Genomic DNA, 21,899 nt, shown 5'->3' with positions numbered 1-21,899 from the left:
CAGCGCTGCGATTCAGTAAGGCAGCCTTGGGTCCTTTGTTGGGTTGCACCGCCTCTGAGGAAAGTGGAAGTTGCATCATCAGAGGCGGCCGACTCAGCAAAATCTCCAAGGCTTCCTTCCTGAATCGCTACGCTTGTAAGTAAGGAGAGCCGCTGGGAGGGGAGAAAGCACGGCTGTCGTAGGCTCCCCGTTATCTCTCTGGGCCAACGCGAACTACAGCTCCTCGATCTTGCCGGTCCTGCGCGGACCAGCAGGAAATTAAAGATGTTGATCTCGCTGGTCCTGTGCGGACCGGCAGGAATTTTCTGCGGACCAGCGGTTGAAGAACTGTGTATTAGAGGACAAAAAAATAAATGATCCATTCTACCAGCTTCAAGATGACAGTGCCAACATCTATTATACTTAGAGCAATCTAATTTTTGTAAACGCACCAGGGTCCAGAATTCTCTATGCAGCAGAAAATACCAAGTTTGTCTCATAGATGCTGACAATGTACACCTCATCTTCCAAGACCAAATTTGTGGCCATTGAGACAAAGTAATTTGATGCTTAATCTCAATGCTCCAAATATCTCGAAGACCATTCTTTGGTTTTTTATTTTAGATATTGATTTGTACCACTGGGCAGCCTGGTGTCCCAAGAAGTCCACCTGAAAACATATGAAAGGCAAGCTGTACTTATCACTAAGATTTTCCATTCAGGGAACCCTGCCTGAATGGCTTGCTTCAATTGCAACCATTTATAATTTTGTGATTTATTAAGATCATATTTCCGTTTCAATTGTGAAAAGTCAAGCAACTTACCATCTTAAATAATAAAACTCTAGAGCGCGCATGCGCTCTTGAAACTCCATGATTCCTGGCGCTGTGAGGTGTGCCTCTGTGCCAAATTCGATTTTCGAACACGGAGGCAGGCCAGAACACGGAGCAACTCCCCCCTAGCTCTCACTCACCGCCAGAGTTCCTCACTGCTGCCGCTGATTTGGAGGGGGGGGGGCACAGGCACACCTGCCAGGATCTTCCCTCTTGCCTGCTCACCCGCCAACCACGGCTCCTCTCTCGAACGGGCCAGGGACCACGGGCGGGTGGCTCGCAGACAGGAGGCTGCTGAAACGCATCAAGCTTCCCCGGGTTGGGGGGGGGACGGCAAGCGAGGAGGGAGTCGGAGCAGGCCGCAGAGACTGTCGGTGCCTGCAGGCCGCGGCTTCAGGCGGATGTCGGTGGAGGTAAGGGTTGCTGCTGGACAGGGGAAGAGGTGCTGATGGACGGGGGGATGGGCACAAAAAGGAAGGGAGGCCTACTGCTGGACAGGGGGAGTAGAAAAGAGGTGCTGCTGGACAGGGGGGCCTACTGCTGGACAGGGGGAATAGAAAAGAGGTACTGCTAGACAGGGGAAGAGGTGCTGATTGACCGGGGGGGGGGGCAAAACAAGGAAGGGAGGCCTACTGCCTGATGGACAGGGGGAGTAGAAAAGAGGTGTTGCTGGACAGGGGGGCAGAAAAAGGAAGGGGGGCCTACTGCTGGACATGGGGAACAGAAAAGAGGTACTGCTGGACAGGGGAAGAGGTGCTGATGGACGGGGGAGCAAAAAAAGGAAGGGAGGCCTACTGCTGGACAGGGGAAGTAGAAAAGAGGTGCTGCTGAACAGGGGGGCCTACTGCTGGACAGGGGGAACAGAAAAGAGGTACTGCTGGACAGGGGAAGAGGTGCTTTTGGACGGGGGGGGGGCAAAAAAAGGAAGGTAGGCCTACTGCTGCACAGGGAGAGTAGAAAAGAGGTACTACTGGACAGGGGAAGAGGTGCTGATGGACCGGGGGGGGTGCAAAAAAAGGAAGGGAGACCTATTGCTGGAAAGGGGGAACAGAAAAGAGGTACTGCTGGACAGGGGAAGAGGTGCTGTTGGACGGAGGGAAGGGGCAAAAAAAGGAAGGGAGGCCTACTGCTGGACAGGGGGAGTAGAAAAGAGGTGCTGATGGACAGGGGGGAGTTAAAACAAAGTGAGAAGGGCTGCTGCTGGATAAGGGAAGCAGTGAAGGGGTGGTGGTGGACACAGGGGAAGAAAAAGGAAGGGAGAATGGACAGGGGGAGCAGACAAGGGGTGGTGGTGGACAGCCGAGGAAAAGTAAAGACAGAAAGAAAGAAATATAGAAATAGGCTAAGGAGAGAGAGAGAAATAAATAAATACAGACACACACACATATTCTAGCACCCATTAATGTAAAGGGCTTAAAGACTAGTTAGAAATAACATCATCTACCTGCCTTCATCCAATATTTCCAGATGACCTTATATCCGCCAATTTTAATCTTGGAGTTTAGCCATATGGTCTGATATGTTGATTTGAGTAAGGAAATAGGTGTTAAATCATTAACATATCTTATTGTTTTTCAATTAATATCCTTATATAATCTAGGCATTTTGATACCGATGACATGACTTAGTCTCAATGGAATCATGAGTAGCCATTCTAACGTCAACCAGTCTGGAAATTCTTTCATGAGCTCAGGGAGTATCCAGTATATACCTTGTTGCATATAGGCTTGATGGTACTTATAAAAGTTTGGAAAATTTACCCCACCCTCCGCAATGGGCTTTAGTAAAGTTACCATAGCAATTCTTGCAGATTTTCCAAGCCAAATAAATTTTGTTAGAATACTATTTAATTTCTTATAAAATGACCCCTGAAAATATATAGATAACATACTCATTTGATAGCAAACTACAGGCAAAATCATCATTTTAACAGTCTGAACTCTCCCCCACCAAGATAGATGCATTGGGTTCCATTGTTCACACATCTCAGTGACCTTTTTCAATAAAAACTTTTCATTTACCTTCATTGTTTCTTCTATTGTATTTTGAATCCAAATTCCTAAATATTTAATGCCTTCATATTTGTTAAAAATTGCCATATTGGCTAAGAGCATTGGGTGAAATATTTCAGTATAAAAATTTGCATATTTCAGTAAAAAATTTACATTCCACCCATTAGTGATACTTCAGTTTAGTCAGCAGTTAATTGTGCTTTTAAATGGATGTAGTTAAACTTATCAGCGATCTCACTTTCAACTTCTTTGCTCTGTCGCTTTGTCGTTCCGCTCAGTCGCTTAGCCGGCGTGCCAAACAGCAGTGCCGCCATTCCCTCTGCTGGTTTTTAAATGCTTCCAGCTGGTCTGGAAGGGGCGGAACAGGCTCACACACCCGGCGGTATCGATCAAGGCAGGAGGCAGGAACGAGGATCGTGCAGAGCCGGTCTGGTAGGCAGGAGATCATTGGTCGCAGTGAGGTTCCGTTCTCCTCGCTAGTTTTTTTAATGCTCCCAGCTGGTCTGGAAGGGGCGGAGCAGGCAGCAAAGTTAAGATCATGAACATGAGTTAGAAAATCTGAAGTTAAAGGATTGCTTGTATCGTCGAAATGGATGTTAAAGTCTCCTAGTACAAGTGGAAATTGTGAGACTGTGGAAAATTCTGAAATAAGGGATAAGGTCTGAGTGACTGTGGTCTGACTAATTGGAGGGGGGTATATATAGTAGTAATAGGTCTATAGTTGGATTAGTGTTAATTTTAATTTGTATAAACTCGAAACATTTAGCAGGAGAAGTATCAATGACCACAGAAATGGAAGATTTGAAAATAATAAGCCTCATCTCCTTCATTTAGCCAAGTTTCCACAATACAAAGATCCAAGGAATAGATAGTTATGAGGTCCTTAATAAAATGGTGTTTAGCGCGTGATCTAGCATTGATGAGGCCTAAACTTAATGAATTGGGTAGAAGAACTGAGAAAGGAATAGTCATAGCGGGAAGGATAAAAGTAATCTTAGTCAAGTTAGAAGGGTTAGAAGTAACTGGGTTAGCTTTGGCTATGGGTCTACGGCCCCATAGGACTAGAATCTGAGTAGAACTAAATTCTATAGTGTAACAGTTGTGACAGGTAAGCAGAAAGAACAAAATGATAAAAGAGCAAGAGTAAAATTTAACTGAGGTTTTTAAGGAAAGGGATTTAAATAAACTGCTAATTAGGGTTAACAATGGGAAGAAAGAAGGGGAGTAACCTAGATAGCACGTAAAGTTGCGCATTAAGGAGCAATACCTGCTCTAAGCGTGCTCCTTTGGCCTTTGCAGTATGTGCCACAAATAGAATAAATATCGGCATGTACCAGCTGATGAGGAAGCTGATGAGGAGGTGTGTCCTCCTCTGCTTACACAGAATCAAGGAGTCTTTCTTCATCCCAACCTGCAGTCGTTACACCTGACAGCTTGGTTATCTCTCAGGCTGAACTCAGCTGAATTACATCTTTCTCAGCCTGTCCACACTATTATCGACGCCTCCAGGAAACCAGTCACTCAGCAATATTATCAACAAAAGTGTACTTGGTTTTCTTCCTGGTGTCTTCATCATCATGATCCAACTTCATTATCAGTGGATTATTTTCTTCATCTATCTGACTAGACTCAAATCTACATATATCAGAGTCCATCTCAGTGCTATTACAGCTTTTCACATACCAGTTGAGGGAAAACCTCTTACTGCTTATCCTTTGGTCTCCAGATTCATGAAAGGACTTTTCAATGTGAAACCACCTCTCAAACCTGGGGCCTTAATGTAGTTCTTTCCAAGTTGATGAAGCCACCATTTGAACCAGTGGCTACAGCTCATCTTAAATTTCTTACCTGGAAAGTTGTTTTTCTTATTTCGTTCACTTCAGCCAGGAGGGTCAGTGAGTTGCAAGCGTTGGTGGCAGATCCACCCTTCACAGTTTTTCACCATGATAAAGTGGTTCTATGCACGCATCCAAAGTTTCTACCGAAAGTGGTCGCAGAGTTTCATCTCAATCAGTCGATTGTCCTTCCAGTTTTTTCCTGTAAGCCTTATTCTCATACTGGAGAAACAGCGCTGCACACTCTGGACTGTAAGCGTGCTTTGGCCTATTACATTGACAGACAAAGCCCCATAGAACATCTCCCCAACTCTTTCTCTCATTTGATCCTAACAAGTTGGGGCATGCTGTTTCCAATCCCCCCGGATGTCACCTCTCTATTCCCGGTCCCCTCCCTACCCCCCCTCCCTACTCTCCCTGTACCTTTAACGAAGCAGAAGGGGTGCTCAATCTCTCCTGCTCCATTGCCTCCTGCAACGAGTCTGAGACCTTAGGTCCCGCCCCGGTGCATCATGTAATGCACAGGGCGGGGCCTAAGGCCCTGATTGGCTCAGGTGCCTCGGGCTCCTCCCTTGGGAGGGGCCTGAGGCGCCAACAGACAATCAGGGACTAATGAAGAAAGCCTGTAAAAATGTATAACAATTTAGGTAAAAGCATCATTTTAACCACTGTAATCCAGCCTAACCAACTTGTATTTAAGCCCTCCCATCTATCCAATTCTGCAAAAACTTGTTTAAGCATTGCAGGATAATTAGCCACATAGAGCTCTGCAGGATCCGCAGTCAGATTAACCCCCAAATATCTAATGGCAGATTTTTCCCACTGGTAAGGAAATTGCCTACTGAGAACATCTACCTGTCCCTGGGACAAATTGATATTCAAAATCTCAGACTTGTTCATGTTAATCTTAAAGTAGATTCAGGATTGTGTAGAGTCAAAGTATGTCGTCTGCAAACAATAAAATTTTTTATCCCAGGACAAGCAGGCAGCCTATTCTCATATATGGGTGACGTCATCCACGGAGCCCAGATGCGGACAGCCTCGCAAGCAGACTTGCTTGTAGAAACTCAGAAGTTTCGAGTTTGCCGCACCACGCATGTGTGAATTCCTTCCCACCCAGCACAGGGTGAGTCTCCTCAGTTTTCTGCGGAGCCGAGAAGTCTGTCTTTGATGCTCTTCGATAAACTTTGTTGCTTTGTGCCTTCTCTTCACCACAGTTGGTGTTAGTTATTTCACGAATTGCTGTGTTACTTTCCTTATTTTTCTATTTTTTTTAAAAAAGAGAGACTTTTATTTTTTCTTCGTCGTTGGCGGGACAGATCGCTCGCCCACAGCCTATGAGCTTCAACTTCGCAGCGGTTATCTTCCCTCCTATGTCCCGGCCAGTCACGGGCTTCAAGAAGTGTAGCCAGTGCCACCGTGCGATTTCCATCAGAGACCCACACCGCTGGTGTCTTCACTGTCTCGGGCCAGACCATAGTCCAAAGTCCTGCACGTGCTGTGCTACTCTTCAACCTCGAGCCCTTAAACGTCGTTGGGTTCAAATGGAAAAGCTGTTCAAGATGGACTCTTCAGCTATACTCTCGGCCTCGGTCTCTGACTCGGTTCAGGCTTCAGCTGGAGTTCCTGCTGTTTCCACTACTCCGACCTCGAGCCTCATCAGCCCTTCCTCGTTTGGATCGTCGTTGACCTCGAGTACACCTGCCTTATCTTCTCCTGAGCTTCCCTCAGGTCAGATACTTAAGCAGAAGGTGCTCAAGTTATCCAAGTGCGGTGGTGCTCAAGTTATCCAAGCATCAGTCCTAGTCGAAGCATACTTCTTCTGCCACCTCGTTGCCTACAGCCTCAGCAAGTGGTCCAGTTTCAGACTCGGATCCACAATTGCAGGCTTCTCTCCAGACCATGTTAGAGCAGAAATTTGTTCAATTACTGAACAAATATATTCCTGCCTTGACTGTTTCCTGCAGTCCAGCCTGGGCAATCAGCAGTCTCCTGCGAGGTCGAGTCCCTGCCTGTGCCAGTTCATAGTCTTAAGCGCACGAGACAAACGCATGCCGACAAACGAGCGCCGACAAATCAGCACAAGACTTCAGCACACCGCAGGAAAACCTTCTTTTAAAGGGCTCCTTCGGGCGGTGTTGGTGGGGAACCCCCCCCCCCTTTACTTAAAGTGATCGTGCTGGCGTTGGGGGGTTGTAACCCCACATTGTACTGGAAACTTAACTTTTTCCTTATTTATTTGAGGTCTACTCTTCCAATTTATTTGAGGTCTAAGGAGAAATATGTTGATGTTCTGTGATATATATTGTTTTCTTTCAAATTGCCTATACAAGTTGTTATTAGGAAATTTGTTACAAAGCCTAGGGCTCAACTTCTACATTTACGCAGATGACATTACTGTAGTGATTCCTCTAACCTCCCTATCGTCACCTTTTATTAACTCCTTATCCAACATCCTAAATCAAATAGAGCTCTGGATGATGGCCTTCAAACTGAAACTCAACATAGATAAAACCAAAATCTTCCTGGTATCCCCCAATGAAAAGATAAAAGAAAATACAATTCACTGGAACAGTTGAGAATACAAAATTGACCAAACCATAAAATTACTAGGGGTAACCCTTGACAAGCACCTGACCCTGGAAAACCACACAAACCTATTGTTCAAAAAAAGTATATCGGTCCTATGGAAACTCCGACGAAATGTCCTTCCATTTATTAGTACAATCATCCATCCTAAGCACTCTGGACTACTGTAATATCATATTCCTAGGAGCTTATAAAAAGAACCTTAACAAGCTGAGATTAATCCAGAACACCGCGGTCCGTCTAATCTATGGTTTTAAAAAAATGGGAACACATTACCCCTTACTATCAGAAACTCCACTGGCTACCTGTAGAATACAGAGTCCTTTTCAAGTTCGCCTGCATCTGCTACAAAGCTCTCTTTGGGATGCTTCCAGCTTGTCTTGTCTCCCAGTTCTCTCTTAACGGCTCTTACAAGAGCACCCGCAGAACAAACCTATTTAACTGCCCCTCCCTGAAATCTTGCCAATACAAAAAGTTTCTAGATAGAACGCTATCATTCCAGGCAGCTAAACTGAACACATGCCTTGGAAAACCTATACTTGAGGCCACTATACGCTAACTTTAGAAAATCCCTGAAGACTTGATTGACAAATTCTAAATTCCCAACCCACCTCATCCTCTCTAGCGGCCCTCATCTTAATCTCGCGACCGTCCCAACTCAAGATTTTTGACTAACTTATAATTGCCTTCAACCGTAATTGAATTTCCAGATCGAATGTTCTTTCACCTCGCATCTCAAGCACAAACTGTATGTTCTTCACCTTGCATCTCAAGCACGGCCTGTTTGCTCTTCACCTTTTATCTTAAGCACTGACTGTATGTTTCTTGCATCTTGCATCTCAAGCACTGACCGCATGTACCTCTCACCTTGTATCTCATGTACTGACTAAATGTACCTTTACTGTAAACCGCTTTGAACTTCACGGTATAGCGGTATATAAGAAATAAATTATTGTTATTATTATTACTTGTATATTATTTTAATAACTAGTGTTTTAGCCCGTTACATTCATTACAGTAACGGGTGCTAGAATAGCCCCACCTATACCCTGACCTTGACCCCACCCATGTCCCGCCTCTATCATGCCCGGACCCTGTCTCCCACTGATCCCAGTCCCACCACCTCACCTTTCACCATTTCCTTTGTACTCTTTTGGCCTTCCTGACAGGGTCTTTACTTACCCGAGGCAGCAGCAGCAGTCCTGATGTACCAACCTTTCCTCCCTCAGTGCCCCAAAGCAGCAGTGGTCCTACCATTTCCATCTCTCCCTTCCCCCCTTTCACACCCTCTACCATCTCTCTCTGACCCTGTTTCACCTCTTTTGCCATCTTTCCCTTTCCTGTCCCCTTCTGTCCTTCCCCAAGACCATCTCTCTCTCCTGCCCCCTCCACACTCCCTGAAGTCGATCTCTCCCTATCCCCTAGTAGCCCCTCTGTCCTTCTCATCCATCTGTCTCTGTCTCTCTCTCCTCACCTCCTACCTCTGCGGAGCTCTCGCAGCTCCTCCTCATCCTCCTCCAGACAGGCTTCAGCCATCTGCCACCGCGACCTGCAGCTGCCGACAGCCACCGCGGCCGCCTCGGGGGATTCTCACGCATGTGCACTCCTACCTGTGGTGCCCTACAGCACATGGAAAATGGGAGCATGCAGGTGGGAGTGCGCATGCGCGCTTAGGGCTTTATTATATTAGATGTGTGCTATGGAATAACACAGATCCACCCTAATGACTAAACCTTGAGCTAGTTGGCATTCTTACATAACCTTTAGCAGGCCCTCCCCTAATTAATACACCTCAATCTCAAGGTGACCAGAATTCAAATGTTCCATGGTATGTATTGGAGGAACTTATGTTGCTTCTTCAATGATTGAAAGTGTCTAAAAATAAATGGTAGTCCTCGAAAATAATGGATCTCTGGTAGACAGAAAACTAAAGGAAGGCAGTGTAGGGAAACAGAGGGACCTAAAAAAGCATGAGGATGGCAAGAAAGAGCTGACGGTAGCTAATGAATCGTATCGGTGAAATGAAGGAATTTACTTAAGAAGCCACCGCAGGAACACGTTTCGCTCTTTCTCCCTCCTTCTGATTAGCGGTGCCTGAGCATGCGTAAGAGTCGAGAGCGCATGCGTGGTTGCCAAGCTCCGGCGCAGCGTGCTTCACGGTTGACAGGGGCCGGAAGCTGGTCTGCTCTGCAGGGACAGTGCAGCGTCCGCAGCCGCGCGCACATCCGGGGCTCGAGACCCTGTATGGAAGAGCATCCCACGGACACTGCAGACAGGTGAGTTCCCGAGGCGACCTCTAGTCCCGGGTACATTCCGTGGCCATCTCCATGCTCTCAGTCTCAACCACCCCAACTCCTGCTGTCCATGTGCAAGAATCTCTGTTCTCCTGTGACTGTGGGGCCGTTTCTATAGCCGCGAGGTGGAAAGCAGTGCGTCGGAGTTCAGGCAAGGAGCAGGGCAGACTGAAGAACAGCCGCCGTGTCCGACATCCGCCTCGGGAGAGGAGAGTGTTTCGCACGCATGCGCACTCCTATCTGCGGTGCCCTACAGTGCACGGAAAACGGAACACGCGATGGGAGTGCGCATGCGCGGCTTAGCCTTTTATTATATTAGATTATAAATAATTTTTAAAAATGGACGAAAACTGGAATAAACACAAACATCAATGCAGGTGCCATAAGGCAGTAAAAGGGGCCAAAAGAGACTAAGAGGAAAAAATACCAAGGAGGCGATAAACTTCAAACCGTTCTTTCGATACATTAAGATGAAACGACCCGTGAATGAAGCGGTGGGACCATTGGATGACCATGGAATGCTAAAGGAGGTCAAAGCAATCGCCGACAAACAGAACACATTTTTTTGCGTCTGTATTTACCGAATAGGATATACACAGCATACGGGAACCCATTAGGCTATATGCTGGAAATGAAGACGGGAAACTGGTAGGGTTGACGGTCAGTCTAGAGGAGGTATATAGGCAGATTGATAGGCTTAAGAGCGATAAATCCCTGGGACCAAATGGCATCCATCCGAGGGTCATCAAGGAACTGAAAGGGACTATAGCTGGACTGCTTCAACTAATAGCCAATTTGTCAATCAAATCAGGAAAGATTCTGGAAGACTGGAAGGTGGCGAATGTTATGCCGATCTTCAAGAAAGGTTCGAAGGGAGATCTGGGAAACTATGGACCAGTGAGTCTGACCTCGGTTCCGGGAGAGATGGTAGAGGCGCAGATAAAGAACCGCATCATTGATCACCTTGACGGACACAGTCTGATGAGGACCAGTCAACACAATTTCAGCAAAGGCAGATCATGTTTGACGAACTTGCTGCACTTCTTTGAGGAAGTAAACAGGCAGATAGACAAGGGCGACCCGGTCAGCATTGTATATCTGGATTTTCAGAAGGCGTTTGACAAGGTTCCACATGAACGACTACTTTGGAAAATTGCAAGCCATGTAATCGAGGGTGAAATACTCATGTGGATTGAAAACAGGCTGGAGCATAGGAAATAGAGAGTGGGGGTAAATGGACAATACTCGGAGTGGAAGAGCGTCACCAGTGGGGTGCCACAATGCTCAGTGCTTGGACCAGTGCTCTTCAGCATCTTTATAAATGATCTGGACATAGGTACGACGAGTGAGGTAATTAAGTTTGCGGACGATATGAAGTTATTCAGACTAGTGAAGATGCAGGGGGATTGCGAAGATTTGCATCGTGACATAATTAAGCTCGAGAATTGGGCATCAACATGGCAAATGAGGTTCAATGTGGATAAGTGTAAAGTGATGCATGTCGGTAACAAAAATCTCATGCATGAATACAGGATATCTGGGGCGGTACTTGGTGAGACCTCCCAGGAAAGAGACTTGGGAGTTCTGATTGACAAGTCGATAAAGCCATCTGCGTAATGTGTGGTGGCGGCGAAAAAGGCGAACAGAATGCTAGGAATGATAAAAAAGGGGATCACGAACAGATCGGAGAAGGTTATCATGCCGCTGTACCTAGCCATGGTGCGCCCTCACCTGGAGCACTGCATCCAACTTTGGTTGCCGTACATGAAGAAGGACACAAGACTACTCAAAAGGGTCCAGAGAAGAGCGACTAAAGGGCTGGAGGAGTTGCTGTACAGTGAGAGATTGGAGAAACTGGGCCTCTTTTCCCTTGAAAAGAGGAGACAGAGGGGACATGATCGAAACATTCAAAATACTGAAGGGAATAGACTTAGTAGATAAAGGCAGATTGTTTACCCTCTCCAAGGTAGGGAGAATGAGAGGGCATTCCCTAAAGCTGAAAGGGGATAGATTCCATACAAATGTAAGGAAGTTCTTCTTCACCCAGAGAGTGGTAGATAACTGGAATACTCTTCCTGAGTCTGTTATAGGGGAAAACATCCTCCAGGGATTCAAGACAAAGTTGGCCAAGTTCCTGCTAAATCGGAACGAACGCAGGTGAAGGCTGGACTCATTTGGAGCACTGGTCTTTGACCTATGGGCCGCCACATGAGCGGAGTGCTGGGCAAGATGGACCACTGGTCTAACCTAGCAGTGGCAATTCTTATGTTCTTATGACCTGGTAATATGAAAAAATATCCTCAGCAGGTAAGTTAAACGTGTGTCTTAAGGAGAAAAAGATGCCAGCTGTCCATCTTCAGTAAACAACTGGAAAAGATATTGTCGTCCTCACGCAGTCCACCGCTTAAAAGATGCCGTTTATAAACTGGGCAAAAAGTCACAGTTGCCCTGGATAGGCAAATACAAAGATACCACAGAAGACAGTTTGGAACATTTACAACCACCATGTCCGTCTAGTAGGGGCAAAAATACCATCGCAGGGTGGAGAGCCGGCTTAGAAACATGTAGCAAATAGCTAATATGATATGGAGATAACAAGGATAATTCTAACTGGGTAGCAGTAAAGCAAGACGTGCCTCTAAACCAGTCATTAATGTGCCGCATCTAGCAAGCCATTGCATACCACCGAATATTTAACAGGCCATAGCCCCCCTCTCCCTAGGTAGGCACATCCGAGGAAGTGTCATGCGTGCTCTTTTATACCCCCATAGATAACATTGTAACCTTTAGTAAGTTAGGTGTTGTGAGTATGAGATAATACTGGGAGCACCTGAAATCGAATATAACCATTTTGGAAAGAGCACCATATTATACAGGACCACCCGTCCGCCACTGACAAAGGGAATGTAATCATATCATCTGCAAACAGATTCCCTTATACTCCCCAGTGAGCATACAAATACCTCTGATATTGGGGTTGCTTCGGACCCTCTGTGCCAGGGATTCTACCACCAATGTGAACAAGATAGGGGAAAGGGGTCATCCCTGCCGCGTACCCCGAGACAATGGAAAGGTATCAGAACAACCACCCATTTACCTTAACACACCCTACGGGGTTAGTATAAAGAATATGGATCCATTCCTTCATGAGCGAGCCCAAGCCAATGGCTTCCAAGACCTGAAATAGAAATGGCCAGGAGACCCGGTTGAGGGCCTTCTTGGCATCACTTGACATGAACAGGGCCTCTCTGTCGCCCCATCGGGCACTTTCCAAAAGATTATACACCCTCCGAACAAAATCTCCCACCTGCCTACCCACCACAAATCCCGTTTGATCAGAATGGATCAAGCAAGGAATCCAACTCAAGTGATCTGACAAGACTCTTGTGAAGATCTTGGTATCCACGCCCAATAAGGAGATCAGGCGATAAGACACACACTGCACCAGATCTTTCCCCCTCCTTGGCCAGCACAGGAAGCCCCCGCCAAGCGCATGAAGAAAGATAGCTGGCTACCCCCCTCCATGGAATTAAGAAAATTCAACAGTGGGGGTAACAACAACTCATGATATCGTTTATAGTATTTTACAGTAAATCCGTCCAACCCCGGGGACTTTCCCACATGCATCGTATGCAGAGCACCGCAAACCTCCAAGACTGTAATCAGACTATCCAAGCACCCCACATCATCCTCCCCAATCTGAGGCATGGGGGCAACAGCCAAATATTGCTCTTGAGCAAGGGGCGTACCCTCTGCTTCCGGGGTATAAAGCTGACCATAATATTCCACAAAGCGGGCCCGAATATCCTTCTCCCATTGCATAAGCTTCCCCGAGGCTGCTCGAATAGCTAAAATATGGTGCCACGTTTGGTGCACTTTCAACCGATGGGCAATTAAGCAGCTAGCTTTGTTAGAAAACTCAAAATACTTCTGTTATAATAATTGAAGATTAAAACACAATCGCTCCATCTCAAAAGCTTGCAGATTACTGCGAGCCCGCTGCAACTTTCTGCCCACCTCCATTTCCTAGGCTGGTGTTTGTGCATCCCCTCCAATCTCCCTATCTGGACCAACAGGGCACTCACTTCCTCTCTCTTTTTGAAAGAGGCCAACGCAATCAACCGACCCCATAGGGTTGCCTTTAACCCTTCCCAGATAGGGTTGAAGGCACCACACTCCAAATTAGCATCCAAATAATCCTGAATCCAGGACCCAATTTGGTCCGCCACATCAGGATCATCTAACCAGCTATCATTGAAACGCCAATACTTCCGACCAGTCCCACCCACGGCTCCCGCCAACTCCAACCAAACCGGAGCATGGTCCGACCAAGTAGTCTGTTCAATACCTGCCCTGTCCACCCTCTGAAGGAGGCCACGCTCCACAAAAATATAGTCAATCCTGGAATAGGAGGCATGGCCCTTAGAAAAGTACGTATAATCCCTTCCCAGGGGATACAGCCAGCGCCAACCATCCTCCACATTCAAGGCCTTAAGTACATCCTGCAACAATTTCCGATCCCTCTTGCCATAACTCCCAGCTGTTCCTGAGTTGTCAAGGTGTGGTGTTAAAGTCACCACCAAGAATTAAAGTTCCCCTCTTAAACTTCAAGATCCCTGATAAAGGACTCCTGTCCCTCATTGGGGGCATACACATTAACCAGGGAGTATAGGCAACCCTCCAACAAGGCCTCCACCATGATATAACAGTCCTGGGGCCCCTCTGAACCTCACAACGCACCCCTACCATTCCCTTCTTAGAATAACCCACCCTAGAAGCCCAGAGTGCTATGGGAAACCTTGGATCATGGACAAACTTTTCATGGGACCTCAACAAATGGATTTCCTGGATGAAACAAACCGTAGCTCATAGATGAACCAGGTCTTGAAATAAAGCCTTCCTTTTATGAGGGAAATTAAGCCCCCGGACATTATAAGAGATTAGCTTGAGACCCTCCATAAAGAGAAAATAGCATCCACCACCTGAATAAAAATTGAGCTTAGTAACCTCCCGGAAGGAGCGCCTTTTCTGAAGGATACTGGGCGCCAGATCTTGGTAAAATACCAGGCGGTGGCTCTCCCAGGTCACTGTGCCCATATATCTGGCCCTCCGCAAGGCCCTCTCCTTTACCAGTAAGCTCTACAAGCAGATCACCAAATCCTTAGGTTGGTCAGACAGCCGAGGCCCCAACACCTGATGTGCATATTCAATTCCCGGGTCTAAGGAGTCATCCTGGAGCAGCCAGTGCAGCAAACGAAGCACCGTATCACGTTTTTTGAGGACCTAAGAAAAGCGCGGTTGAAGCTTCATCAGTTGTAACTTGAGGACTCAGAATTTAAGAAAGCACAACTGAAGCAGACCTTATTTGAAAATGGGAACCGGTCTGGTGCAATGTTGGCCCGCTTTTTAAGAACTTGGAGGGTCTCCACCACAGTGAGGTGTGTTCGAAGTGTGGGAGGGGTTTGTTATTGGACTGATCACGATATTCATAAGCAGTTTGTCACTTATTTTGAGAACCTGTACAGCCAGGGTCCATTGGATAGTGCATTGGCGGTCATGGAGTTTTTGAATTTGGTCCATTTGCCTCAGTTGTCTTCTAAGGAGAAAGATTGCTTAGATCTCCTGGTCACAGTGGGAGAAGTGGAGGGGATTATTAAACGCTTGAAGAGAGGTAAATCCCCGGGAGTGGATGGCCTTTCGAATGCCTTTTACAAGCACTTTAGGGACCAGGTGGCCCCGCTATTAGTGAGGATCTGTAATGGGAGAGGCAGGGATAACGTTGCTATTAAAGCCAGGTAAGGATCCTGAGCTTTGTGGAGCATACCGCCCTAGCTCCTTACTGAATGTTGATGCCAAGATTTTGGCTAAGGTGTTGGCTTTGATATTGGGGCGGATGCTTCATTGTCTTATCCATAACGTCTAGCCTGGTTATATTCAGAGGCGTCAAGTGGGGGACAATATTCATAGGACTCTACATTTGGTGTGGGGAACTCAACAACATCACAGTAAAATGGTCCTGTTACCAATTGATGCTGAAAAAACATTTGATAAAGTGTGATAGGACTTGTGGGCGGTTATGGATAAGATGGGGTTAGGGGGAGGATTTGGGCAGTTGATATGGAGTTTTTTTGCAGAACCTCGGGCATGTGTTAATTAATGGGTTTTACTCTGATTTCCTCCCCATTGAAAGAGGTACTTGGCAGGGGTGTCCGTTATCCCCCTTGCTTTTTGCTCTCTATTTGGAGCTGTTAACATGTTACATCAGGTACATGAGGTATTCATTTGGGGGGAAGGGAACATAAATGGGCGCTTTTTGCGGACAATATTTTATTTTATGTGAAAGACCCGGGGCTTACTTGTGCTTTTAGAGTGTTTCGGATGTTCAGTAGATTGTCCAAGTTCACAGTCAATATGGACAAATCAGAATTTTAAAATATTAGAGGATTGTAAGGAACAGCGGTTGGTTGAGTTTTTCCATTTTGACGGGCAAGGGGACACATCCGGTATTTGGGCATTCAAATCCCAAGTGATCTGTTGCGATTATATGACCTTAATTATTCTAGGATAGTGTGTCTGATGCAGGCGGATTTGCAGAAATGGCAGGGGTTGTGGTTTTCCTGGTGGGGGCCGTATAGCGGTTATTAAAATTAATGTTTTACCGCGTTTATTATTTTTGTTCCAAACCCTACCCTTCGCAGTGCCCAAGGGAGTATTGAAGGCCTTACATAGAGAATTTCAAACTTTTATCTGGCAGGGGTAGCATTGCTTTGGACAGCAAGAGAGGAGGGGGTTAGGACAGTACCAAATCTCTCCTAGTACTATTTGGCAGTGCAGCTTTGAATCATTTTAGATTGGGCAATAGCGGAGTTTAAACCTGGGGTCCAAATTGAACAAATTGTCCTGGTTATGGGCTTCTTTTTTGGTCCCTGAGCAAATACATGGGGTGCAGATATGGGGGATCCCTGCGCAACAGCGAACAGGGGTGTAGAGGGCTTTCTTCCTTGTTTCCCATTAGAGGGAAACCCAAGTTCTCAGTGGGGATGACACATGGGGCGTTTTGTATATGGGAAAACAAAGGTTTTGTAACTTTTAGGGATGTACTTATTGGGGGGAGGTTACCTTCATTTGATGAGTTAGTTATTTGGGAGCCAGGGCTTCGGGGAGATTTCTTTGCTTATATGCAGCTGCGCCACTTTATGCTATCAGCTGGTTGGGGGAGGGGGAATCCTCAGGGGACAGAACACTTGGAAAACTTATGGGTGTTATTGGGTAAAGTGCCTAGGCCAATTTCTGTCCTTTATAGATATTTGAGAGGACAATATTCTTTTAGGCTGAAATGGGAACATAATCTAAGGATCCAATTTACTGAGAAAGACTGGTGGTAAGAGGGGCCAAAAGGGACTATGATGAAAAAATTACCAAGGAGGCGATAAACTTCAAGCCTTTCAATCAATACATTAAGGGGGAAACAACCCGCGAAGGAAGCGATGGGGCTGTTGGACGACCATGCAATAAAGGGAGTGCTAAAAGAGGACAAAGCTATTGCCAACAAACTGAACATGTTTTTTGCGTCTGTGTTTTCAGAAGAGGATGTATGCAACATACCGGAAGCTGACAGGCTATACCTAGGAAACAAAGATGGGAACCTGACTGGGTTGACGGTCAGTCTAGAAGAGGTATGAAGGCAGATTGACAGGCTTAAAAATGACAAATCACCTGGACTGGATGGCATCCATCCGAGGGTCATCAAGGAACTGAAAGGGGTTATAGCTGAACTGCTTCAACTAATAACCAATCTGTCGATCAAATCGGGAAGGATTCTGGAAGACTGGAAAGTGGTGAATGGTACGTCGATCTTCAAGAAAGATTCGAGGGGAGATCCGGGAAACTACAGGCCGGTGAGTCTGAGCTCGGTACCGGGAAAGATGGTAGAGGCGCTGATAAAGGACCGCATCATTGACCACCTTGACGGACACAATCTGATGAGGACCAGCCAGCATGGCTTTAGCAAAGGAAGATGTTGCTTGACAAACTTACTGCATTTCTTCGAGGAAGTAAACAGGCAGATAGATAAAGGTGACCTGGTCAATATTGTATATCTGGATTTTCAGAAGGCGTTTGACAAGGTCCCGCATGAACAACTACTTCGAAAAATTGCAAGCCATGGGATTGAGGGTGAAATACTCACATGGATCAAAAACTGGTTGGCAGATAGAAAACAGAGTGGGGATAAATGGACAACACGCGGACTGGAAAAGCGTCACCAGTGGATTGCCGCAGGGTTCGGTGCTTGGACCCATGCTCTTCAACATATTTCTAAACGACCTGGAAATTGGAACGATGAGCGAGGTGATTAATTTTGCAGATGATACGAAGTTATTCAGAGTAGTGAAGACACAGGAGGATTGCGAAGACCTGCAACAGGACATAAACACGCTCGATAAATTGGCTGCGACATGGTAAATGAAGTTTAATGTGGATAAGTGTAAGGTGATGTATGTTGGTAACAAAAATCTTGTACATGAATACAGGATGTCTGGTGCAGTACTTGGAGAGACCTCCCAAGAAAGAGACTTGGGAGTACTGGTTGACAAGTCGATGAAGCCATCCGTGCAATGTGTGGTGGCAGCGAAAAAGTCGAACAATGCTTGGAATGATTAAGAAGGGGATCATGAACAGATCGAAGAAGGTTATCATGCCGCTGTACCGGGCCATGGTGCGAGCCCCACTTGGAATACTGCGTCCAGCACTGGTCACTGTACTTGAAGGACATGGTACTACTCGAACGCGTCCAGAGAAGAGCAACTAATATGGTTAAGGGGCTGGAGGAATTGTTGTACAGCGAGAGATTAGAGAAACTGGGCCTCTTCTCCCTTGAAAAGAGGAGAGTGAGAGGGGACATGATTGAAACATTCAAGATAATGGAGGGAATAGACTTAGTAGATAAAGACAGGTCGTTCACCCTCTCCAAGGTAGGGAGAATGAGAGGGCACTCTCTAAAGACAAAGTTAGATAAGTTCCTGCTAGACCTGAACGTACGCAGGTAAGGCTAGACTCAGTTAGGGCTCAGGTCCTTGTCCTAGGGGCCGCCGCAGGAGCAGACTGCTGGGCACGATGGACCACTGGTCTGACCCAGCAGCGGCAATTCTTATGTTCTTATGATTTGTAGTGAGGTGCAACGAGCATCTCATTGCATACTGGTGCAATAAAATGATTAGAGAATTATGACACATTGGTACCTGACCCCGAGGTACTTACATACTATGTATCCCCAGGTACCTGATCTATGGTTGGTACAGGTCTTGGCTCCTTCTTACATATATAGTGGGATTGTAAGGCGATTAAAAGGTATTTTGGTTATATGTTACTAACACTTTAACTCAGTGGATCTAGGAACCAATCCAGATTTTGCTCCAGGTTTGTTTACTGGGGATGAATAATATCAGAGGTGACCCATGGCAGACTAAATTTGTATGTATGGGCCTGCAGCAGCTAAGTGCCTGATTGCATAGCTTTGGAAGCATACAGTAGTTCCCACAGGGGAGGAGTAGTTGCTTAAGTTAAGTAAACTGGCACAGATGGAACGTCTAGCTGCTAAGCATTATGGTCAATATGAACAGCAGGAATGGACTTGGAAAAACATATTTCAAGTCATTTAATTATCTCTACGAGCTGAAGTGGGAGGGGAGGGGGGATGGAAGGGGGGGCCTCTGAAGGAACCACAGAGGGACCATAACATAACATTGTACTTATAGAACGTGTTCTACGTGCTTAACAAAAAATTATAAACATTGAACATAATCATAGGGTTGAATGAATCAAGTAGTGAAATATTTAGAGAAAAGATACGTTTTCAGCTGTTTATTAAAATGTCTATAGGAATCAGCTGTGATCAACAGTGATCGAAATTCTTTTTCATGGGAAACTGCCTGAGATGTTAGAGAGTGATTAAGAAATTTCTTAGTTTTACAGCCCTTTACAGAATTAAAATTAAACAAAGCATGGGGTTTTCTGCTGTATTTGTGCGTAGCTATGGAGAAACTATTAACCAGATAAGTATGGACTGCACCATATAAAACCTTATAACAGAAACAGCCCAGCTTAAACAGTACCCGGGCCTCCACAGGCAACCAATGCAACTCATAGTAAAATAATGTTACATGATCACATTTCTTAAATTTGTAAATCAATCTAATTACATAGTAACATAGTAGATGACGGCAGATAAAGACCCGAATGGTCCATCCAGTCTGCCCAACCTGATTCAATTTAAATTTTTTTTTTTTTTTTCTTCTTAGCTATTTCTGGGCGAGAATCCAAAGCTTTTCCCGGTACTGTGCTTGGGTTCCAACTGCCGAAATCTCTGTTAAGACTTACTCCAGCCCATCTACACCCTCCCAGCCATTGAAGCCCTCCCCTGCCCATCCTCCTCCAAACGGCCATGCACAGACACAGACCGTACAAGTCTGCCCAGTAACTGGCCTAGTTCAATCTTTAATATTATTTTCTGATTCTAAATCTTCTGTGTTCATCCCACGCTTCTTTGAACTCAGTCACAGTTTTACTCTCCACCACCTCTCTCGGGAGCGCATTCCAGGCATCCACCACCCTCTCCGTAAAGTAGAATTTCCTAACATTGCCCCTGAATCTACCACCCCTCAACCTCAAATTATGTCCTCTGGTTTTACCATTTTCCTTTCTCTGGAAAAGATTTTGTTCTACGTTAATACCCTTTAAGTATTTGAACGTCTGAATCATATCTCCCCTGTCTCTCCTTTCCTCTAGGGTATACATATTCAGGGCTTCCAGTCTCTCCTCATACGTCTTCTGGCGCAAGCCTCCTATCATTTTCGTCGCCCTCCTCTGGACCGCCTCAAGTCTTCTTACGTCTTTCGCCAGATACGGTCTCCAAAACTGAACACAATACTCCAAGTGGGGCCTCACCAATGACCTGTACAGGGGCATCAACACCTTCTTCCTTCTACTGACTACGCTTCTCTTTATACAGCCCAGAATCCTTCTGGCAGCAGCCACTGCCTTGTCACACTGTTTTTTCGCCTTTAGATCTTCGGACACTATCACCCCAAGGTCCCTCTCCCCGTCCGTGCATATCAGCTTCTCTCCTCCCAGCATATACGGTTCCTTCCTATTATTAATCCCCAAATGCATTACTCTGCATTTCTTTGCATTGAATTTTAGTTGCCAGGCATTAGACCATTCCTCTAACTTTTGCAGATCCTTTTTCATATTTTCCACTCCCTCTACGGTGTCTACTCTGTTACAAATCTTGGTATCATCTGCAAAAAGGCACACTTTTCCTTCTAACCCTTCAGCAATGTCACTTACATACATATTGAACAGGATTAGCCCCAGCACCGAACCCTGAGGGACTCCACTAGTCACCTTTCCTTCCTTCGAGCGACTTCCATTAACCACCACCCTCTGGCGTCTGTCCGACAGCCAGTTTCTGACCCAGTTCACCACTTTGGGTCCTAACTTCAGCCCTTCAAGTTTGTTCAACAGCCTCCTATGAGGAACTGTATCAAAGGCTTTGCTGAAATCCAAGTAAATTACATCTAGCATATGTCCTCGATCCAGCTCTCTGGTCACCCAATCAAAAAATTCAATCAGGTTCGTTTGGCACGATTTACCTTTTGTAAAGCCATGTTGCCTCGGATCCTGTAACCCATTAGATTCAAGAAAATATACTATCCTTTCTTTCAGCAACACTTCCATTATTTTTCCAACAACTGAAGTGAGGCTCACCGGCCTGTAGTTTCCTGCTTCATCCTTGTGACCACTTTTATGAATAGGGACCACATCCGCTCTCCTCCAATCCCCAGGAATCACTCCCGTCTCCAGAGATTTGTTGAACAAGTCTTTAATAGGACTCGCCAGAACCTCTCTGAGTTCCCTTAGTATCCTGGGATGGATCCCGTCTGGTCCCATCGCTTTGTCCACCTTCAGTTTTTCAAGTTGCTCATAAACACCCTCCTCCGTGAACGGCGCAGAATCTACTCCATTTTCTCGTGTAACTTTGCTAGACAATCTCGGTCCTTCTCCAGGATTTTCTTCTGTGAACACAGAACAGAAGTATTTGTTTAGCACATTTGCTTTCTCCTCATCACTCTCCACATATTTGTTCCCAGCATCTTTTAGCCTAGCAATTCCATTTTTTATCTTCCTCCTTTCACTAATATATCTGAAAAAATTTTTATCTCCCTTTTTTACATTTTTAGCCATTTGTTCTTCCGCCTGTGCCTTCGCCAAACGTATTTCTCTCTTGGCTTCTTTCAATTTCACCCTGTAGTCCTTTCTGCTCTCCTCTTCTTGGGTTTTTTTATATTTCATGAACGC

At 45.8% G+C, this 21,899-nt stretch overlaps 1 protein-coding gene across 4 annotated transcripts in view; it reads left to right on the top strand.

Moving 5' to 3' along the window:
• The window catches only part of TUBGCP5 (tubulin gamma complex associated protein 5), a 1,496,334-nt gene that overhangs the window by 320,663 nt on the left and 1,153,772 nt on the right, over positions 1–21,899 (top strand). The gene's annotated exons all lie outside the window — the stretch shown is intronic.

This window comes from Geotrypetes seraphini, chromosome 6 (genome assembly GCF_902459505.1).
Source record: "Geotrypetes seraphini chromosome 6, aGeoSer1.1, whole genome shotgun sequence".
Classification (NCBI taxonomy): Eukaryota; Metazoa; Chordata; class Amphibia; order Gymnophiona; family Dermophiidae; genus Geotrypetes; species Geotrypetes seraphini.
The sequence above is the reverse complement of the archived record's forward strand: the minus strand, read 5'-3'. Positions and strand labels throughout refer to the sequence as shown.